At 36.4% G+C, this 5,793-nt stretch overlaps 1 long non-coding RNA gene across 1 annotated transcript in view; it reads left to right on the forward strand.

Moving 5' to 3' along the window:
* Nucleotides 1-3,262: 3,262 nt before the first annotated feature.
* The window catches only part of LOC144221289 (uncharacterized), a 6,095-nt gene continuing 3,564 nt past the window's right edge, over nucleotides 3,263-5,793 (forward strand). Inside the window, exons 1-2 of the long non-coding RNA XR_013332016.1 lie at nucleotides 3,263-3,332; nucleotides 4,876-4,968. This is a non-coding gene — a long non-coding RNA (uncharacterized LOC144221289). The remainder of the gene's footprint in view (nucleotides 3,333-4,875; nucleotides 4,969-5,793) is intronic.

Here is a 5,793-nt window from a genome sequence, read left to right on the forward strand (position 1 = left end):
GGAGACCTACATGCAAAAGAATGAAACTGGACCACTTTCTTTAACCATACATAAAAGTAAACTCAAAATGGATTAAGGAAATAAATGTGCAACCTGAAACCACAAAAATCCTAGAAGAGAACACTGGCAGTAATTTATTTGACATTGCCCTAGTACATTTTTCTAGACAGGTCTCTTGAGGCAAGGGAACTAAAGCAAAAATAAACTATTGGGACTGCATCAAAATAAAAAGCTTTTGCATAGTGAAGGAAACCATCAAAATGAAAAGCCAATATGCTTAGTTGAAGAAGATATTTGTAGATGACATATCTTGACATATCTGATAAAGGTTTAATATCTAAAATATATTTTAAAAAAACTTGTACAACTCAACACCCCAATCAAATAACCTGATTAAAAAATGGGCAGAGGACCTGAATAGGCATTTCCAAAGAAGACAAAGATGGCCCACAGACCCATGAAAGATGCTCAGCATCACTCATCATCAGGAAAATGCAAATTAAACTACAGTGAGATACCACCTTACACCTGTGAGAATGGTTAGTGTCAAAAAGACAAGATATAACAAGTATCTGTAAGGATGTGGAGAAAAACCCTCATGCAGTGTTTGTGGATATATAAATTGGTATAGCCACTGTCCAAACAGTATGGCAGTTCCTCCGAAAATTAAAAATTGAAATACCATATGATACAATAATTGCACCTCCGGGTATTTACCCAAGGAAAATGAAAACATTAATTGGAAAAGATATATGCATACCTATGTTAATTCCAGAATTATTTATAATATGGAAGATATAGAAGCTAGCTAAGTGCCCATTGATAGATGAATGGATCAAAATGTGGTATGTACATATAATGGAATATTATACATCTATAAAAAATATATCTTGCCATTTGTAACTACATGGACGCAACTAGAGGGTATTATGCTAAGTTAAATAAGTCATACTGAGAAAGATACCATGTGATTTCAATCATATGTGGAATCTAAAAAACAAATGAATATGTTAAAAAACAGAAATAGCCCCATAAATACAGAGAACAAATTGATGGTTGCAAGAGGAGAGGGGTGGCAGATGGGCAAAATTGGGAAAGGGAAGTGGGAGATACAGGCTTTCAGTTATGGGAATTAATAAGTCACAAGGATGAAAGAGCATAAGGAATATAGTCCGTGATAGTATTGTATGGTGACAGATGGTAGCTACACTTGGAGTAAGCAGAGCATAACAGAGAAGTTGAATCACTGTTGTGCAGCTGAAACTAATGTAACATTGTAGGTCAACTATACTCAGATTTAAAAATTGTAATTATTCAATCTATTTGATGTAACAATTCAGATTGTCTATTTTTTCTTGAGTCTGTTTTGGTGGTTTATGTCTTTCTAAGAATTTACCCATTTTATTTATCTAATGTATTGGCGTACTCTTATTCATAGCATTCTCTTCAGATCCCTTTAATTTCTGTGAAGTTGATAGTGATTCAGTAATTTGAGTTGTCTCTCTCTCTCTCTCTTTTTTTTTTTTTTCGGTTAATTTATGCAAAGTTTTGTCAATTTTGTTGATCTTTTCCAAAAACCTGTTTCTGGTTTCACTGATTTTTCTGTAGTGTTTTCTGTTCTCTGTTTAAATTTATCTGCTCTGATTTTTATTTCCTTCCTTCTTTTAGCTTTAGATTTAGTATGCTCTTCTTTTTCCATTTCATTAAGGTAAAAAGCTAGGTTATTAGTATGAAATCTTTTTTTCTTACCCTGCTCAGTCTCCTCTNGAGAAAGCTCTCTGGTGTCTCTTCTTACAAGTACACTAATCCCACCATAAGCCCTCATGGCCTCATCTAAACCTAATGATCTCCTAAAGGCCCCTATCTCTAAATACCATCACATTAGGAGTTAGTGCTTCAGTATATGAATTTGGGGGGATACGATTCAGTCCATAACATCTTTCTTCTTTTTAATGTAGGTGTTTACTACTTTAAATTTCCTTCTATGCACTGCTTTAGCTTCATCCCATAAGTTTTCCTTCTGTTACTGATTTTTAAATATCATGCCATTGCTAAGTCCGATAGCTNAGGGTTTGTTGTTTGGTTGTTTTATTTGCTTAGTGACGGGGCTGGACTTTTTCTCTGAACTCTAGTTCTCCCACAGTGTGCAGCCTCTAATGTCATTTCTCAGAAGGAATAAGCCATGAGCATATGCAGTCGCCCTAGAATGACACATCCCTCTCTGAGTGTCTCTTTCCCTAATCTCCCTGTCAAGCTGATAGCTGATCTGCCTCTGTTGGTGTCACACCCAGATGTTAGCCTCCACTAATTGCAGGCTAATTGCTGTATTTTTTAGTAGGATGTCCCCCAGACATAAATTGATCCAGTGTAATCTAATAGAGCTTCCAATAGAGCTTCTGCCCTATGTGGGGCAGTAGGTGAAAGAAAGGAAGCCCAGACCCATCAGGCGCGCCTTGCTGGGACAGAGCTTCTGCGTTATGGAGCTAGAGGTAGAGGGAGGAGGAGAAACGTTAATGACTTGCCCCTCATGGGGAGAAAGCATAGCCGTGAGCAGAACTTGGAGGGAAAGTGAGCCTCTGGGCTTTACTCCCCGGGACTAGAGCTTCTGGCTCAGCGAGCTGAGAGATGGGGCAGGTCATGGTTCAAATGTTGTAGACTGACTGTTTTTACTAAGAATTAGATAATTTTCATGTATATATATCTCCATTTGCTGTATGCCCATAGGACATTCATAGTTTTCAGAGACTTTAAATGGCAGCTGTGGTTTGTTTTCATAATTTTTCTAGTTATTTTGTTGGAGAGAACATCTGTGGAACTTCTCACACTGCAATTCTGGAAGTATCCAACTCTCACTCATTTTGAGGGCTCCATTTTTTTTAAAACCCTCAGAACATGCCCTTAATTTAGAGCTTAACAAACTATATAGCCTTTGGATCAAATCCACATAAAATTTCATTGGAATATCATCATGCCCATTTGTTTACATATAGTCTATGTCTGACAGAGTTGAATAATTGCAGCAGAGACGATTTAGTCCAGAAAACCTACAATATTTAGTGTCTGGCCTTTTATGAAAAAAATCTGCCAATCCCTACTTTAGTTGGTCAGCTTTTCTAAGGTTTTTTATTACTTAAAGGTAAACATCCTCCTATAGTAAATGAGTTGTCAAGAATACCAACTATAATTAAAATCAGATTTGTCTTAAAAAATAGAAGATTTTTAATATAAAATGACATTTTCTGTTTTTTTCCCCCACATTTTCAGATCTGGTAGCTCAGCGAGGAGAAAGATTGGAATTATTGATAGATAAGACAGAAAATCTTGTGGATTCAGTAAGTATGGGATATGGTAATATTTTTCAGTGTCTAAATAAAGTAGAGAAACTGGTTAATGGCTAACATAATAGGGAAATATGTTAAATTTAATAATTTGCAAGTTTTTCCCTTTCTAACCTCTATTATGTGATTATGTTGTGATGATGAGGATAATAATGAGGCATAGATATAGAATAAAAGTCACAACCCATTAGAAGCCATTAAGGAAACTTTGGTTTGGGAAATATACTCAATATACAGTATAGAAACAATTCTGTAAAGCTTTAGATTGGTGCCTTTATAACTTAGCTCAGCAGCGTATACCAGTTTGTTTCTGGGAAACATGAAACAAATAAATGTGCAGGCCAATTGTGATCCAGCATGAATCCTGAAAACTGAACGGTTCAGTCTCTTTCTTGCTGACCATGGCAGCTTGAGCCTTCATTGTATCAAACAAGAGTCATTTGATATTGGGAAGGGCCAGTGAGCCCTACTTCTGCTACAATTATATGTGTCTTTACATTTTCCATCTGGAAAGTGGATGAAGGTTTTGAGGAAAGATGATAGTTATACAGTGAATAGATGTATGTAGATGGAGGCCAGAGATCAGATAAAATTTAGGTCTACACAATTACAAATTTAAATGTAGAATAGTTTACACCTTAAAATGGATCAGTGCCTAATCATGTTTATTCTTACTAGCAGCTAGATCACAGTGGTTAGGAACACAAGCTCTACAGTCAGGATGCCTGGGATGAATTACACCTTTGCCACTTAACTGGTTTTGTGATCTTAGGCAACCTACTTAACCTCTCTATGCCTCAGTCCTCATCCTCTGTAAAATGGAGATGTACCTTATTAAAGCACATAATGCATGCAAAATGCCTAACACAGTATCTGGTACATAATAAGAGCTATTTCAGTGTTTACAGTTATAGTTAGTTTTATAGAGACATCTATTAACAATAGTTGTTAGGAGGGATAATAGTTTCATTTTAATCAAAGGACATGGAAATTGGAGGAAGGGTGGTACCATGTAGCAAGTCAGAATACCAAGTTTCTATAATGGCTCACTCTGTAACCCACTGCTATGGGGCAAAGAAGCATCTGATTCCAGATCTGCAGACCAAATTCTTAATCTATGAAGATTACGCTATTTAGCTAGAATTCTCTGTGTTCGGCCAGTGTTAATATAGTTTGTACTTTCCAAATAAGTCTTTAATTTTGTTGGCTATGTGACCCAGAATAACAAAAGATACTAATTAACTAGCATGTCTCTCCTTATGGAGGAATAAGCTATATAGAATAAAATGCGGCAAGTGTACCATTCAGTTATTTTTTACACATACATCTATACCTATGTAACCACCGCTTAGGTCAAGATAAAAACCATTTCCAGTAACTCAGAACGCTGCCTCACACATACTCTACCTGTGATGAGAGTAGTAAATTCTTGATTCAACATGATTAATGAAAGTAAAATGTTTACAGTCATCACTGCAAATCCGTCACGTAGTCAGTGCCAGGGATCAAAGAATTCATGTTTGTTTGTTTTTTCTAGTCTGTGACCTTCAAAACAACCAGCAGAAATCTTGCACGAGCCATGTGTATGAAGAATCTCAAGCTCACCATCATCATCATCATCGTATCAATCGTAAGTTTTTGGCATTTTGGTGTGTTATTTTTTGATCTTTAAAAAGTTAAAAGCTGGAATTCCTTCTCAATTATTAGCATTCTGAAATGAGCTACATATAGCTTTCAGAGGCAATACACATGAGCAAGTAGAGGCTTTCCTATGAATTCATCCAAAATATTCTACTCACATCTCATCTTGCTATTGAGAGTGTTTATATGTTAGGAGTCATGCAAGGCAATCCAAATATTCCTGGATATTTAGTGTTTTTGTCACTACTGAAATGGGATTCCTTTAAAATTACATTTTGTAATTGACTCCATATTTTCTAATTACATTTCTGTTTTCTAGCTGATTGCATGTTCCATTTCTTTATTTCTATTTTCTCTTGTCTGATTGATCTGTTTTTGTATCTGGCAACTTTCTATAACTCTTATTAGTTACAATAGTTTGTCAATTTATTCTGTATTCTGATTCTTTTGTCAGGAGTCAGCAAACGTTCTGTAAAGTGCCAGGTCGTAAATATTTTAGGCTTTTTAGGCTACATGTATTGTCTGTCACATATCCTTTTTTTAAAAACGAACTTTTAAAAATCTAAAAACCACGAGGCGCCTGGGTGGCTCAGTCAGTTGAGCATCCAACTTTGGCCCAGGTCATGATCTTGCGGTTCGTGAGTTCGAGCCCTGCTTAGGGCTGTGTTAACAGCTAGCTCAGAGCCTGGAGCCTGCCTCCGATTCTGTGTCTCCCTCCCTCTCTGACCCTCCCCTGTTCAAACTGTCTCTCTCTCTCTCTCTCTCTCTCTCTCTCTCTCTCTCTCTCTCTCACATATAAATAAAACATTAAAAA

Source organism: Crocuta crocuta, unplaced genomic scaffold (genome assembly GCF_008692635.1).
Source record: "Crocuta crocuta isolate KB4526 unplaced genomic scaffold, BGI_CrCroc_1.0 scaffold1838, whole genome shotgun sequence".
Lineage (NCBI taxonomy): Eukaryota > Metazoa > Chordata > Mammalia > Carnivora > Hyaenidae > Crocuta > Crocuta crocuta.